Source organism: Rattus norvegicus, chromosome 7, assembly GCF_021556685.1.
Source record: "Rattus norvegicus strain SHRSP/BbbUtx chromosome 7, alternate assembly SHRSP_T2T, whole genome shotgun sequence".
NCBI classification, from domain to species: Eukaryota; Metazoa; Chordata; class Mammalia; order Rodentia; family Muridae; genus Rattus; species Rattus norvegicus.
In genome coordinates this window covers 81,072,501-81,074,144 of record NC_141540.1, presented here as the reverse complement: position 1 = coordinate 81,074,144, position 1,644 = coordinate 81,072,501, and the positions used below count along the sequence as shown (strand labels likewise).

At 43.5% G+C, this 1,644-nt stretch overlaps 1 long non-coding RNA gene across 1 annotated transcript in view; it reads right to left on the bottom strand.

Annotated features, from left to right (window-relative positions):
* Window positions 1–691: 691 nt before the first annotated feature.
* The window catches only part of LOC103692893 (uncharacterized), a 26,166-nt gene continuing 25,213 nt past the window's right edge, over window positions 692–1,644 (bottom strand). Inside the window, exon 9 of the long non-coding RNA XR_015624766.1 lies at window positions 692–747. This is a non-coding gene — a long non-coding RNA (uncharacterized LOC103692893). The remainder of the gene's footprint in view (window positions 748–1,644) is intronic.

The window sequence follows — 1,644 nt, the reverse complement described above, 5'->3', positions numbered from 1 at the left end:
TGCAGAATAAAATGTGCTTTGCTTTTACATCCTATTTGAGTCCAGGGTATCATCTTCAGCAGCGAATCATGGACCTGTACACTTTTAAATGATGGGCCCTGCTAAAGTCTGACATTACTGGAAAACCTTGATCTCAGTGCAAAATGGAGGACTCCCTTTACAGCAGGGTTTCTCTTTTTCTGAACTTGTCTGGGAAACCCCAAACACACACACACACACACACACACACACACACACACACACACACACACACACACTCTACCTGCAGATTGTCATGTAGCCTTGGTGAGATTCAACTTCCTTTTTTCCCCTTTCTCCTATCCCACTCCCATAAGAACTTGCTCAGCCAGTACCTGGAATCCTGGAATGCCTCTCCATGCAAAGGAGGCATTAGGAGAACCTTAAACTTCAGCCAAGGATTTTCATTTACCCTGAAAACTTCTTCCCACTCTTCAACGTCAATATATACCCTTAGTTTATCCCAAAATTAAGGTTACGCATTCCAATGTACCCTGAATAAATGTATGTGCACAAGCTAAGATCATCTCAGAGAGGTGTTTCATTGAAGATAGTCAGAGAAGGCCTTCACCTAAAAGATCTGTAACACTAAGATCCTTGGAGGTCTTCTCTCTTCCCCTCCCCCGACACTCACAACCACTCCCAGCTGGACCGGGATCCTATAAAACCTCACCCGTTCTGGACTCCTCTTCATTCTTCCAGCCCAGTGTGGAGAGGCTTCTGGACACCCTGAGAGGGAAGAAGCGGAGGATGTGAAACCACAGCTGGAGCCCCAAGGTACTACACACCAGACGGCAGTGTAGCAAAAAAAAAAAAAAAAAAAAAAAAAAAAAAAAAGAAAAAGAAAAAGAAAAAGTACTAGGTATGGTTAAATCTTTTGAGATATGCTCAGAGGGGTCTCATCGATATCCCCACAAACTTTATAGGCTACTGCCATTGCTCTTGGCTACTCTCCAGAACTTGAAGCTAAAACTCTGTCACTGAAGATGCAATATACTTGAGTCCCAAGACATGAAGAATTTAAGTTAGTGCCAATCTGGACGTGAGCCATCGCAGTGCTGAGTGCTGGAAGATTCATGCTTTCGAATCCTTGGTGTTGCTACCCAGCTGTAAACCCCGAGAGCAGCAGTAAGGACTGTCCTGGCGAGATGATTTCTGAGGAAATAGCTGCATATGCTTTGTAGAAGCAACCAACCAAGTTTGTAGGATTTAAAGCCTATTCCACAATAGGGAATTGATGTCTTATGCTGTTAACTGGACCCAGTCCCGCTGATGACAGGTCTCAAGCCTTAGAGGGAACCTAACATTCTGCTACGTTGATGTAATTTTAAACGATCCCTAAGATCTTCCTACTCATGCATTAGGGCATTTCTCAACTTTCATCAAAGAAGCCAATGTTTGCAGTAGCTAGCTATTGACACAGACCCCCACAACTAGTCAACATACAGAGAACAAGAGACTGTGGTCGGGTCAAGTCTAGATGTGAAATCTGTGTCACATCCTTCCCCTCAAGGATCATCACAGAACGGGAATTAGAAAGATAAAAGGAGCTAAAACAGAGGTAGTGGATGTTTGCAATACTTGTAAGGCATAACATGTATTACGTAAATTCATAGCAGCACTGAC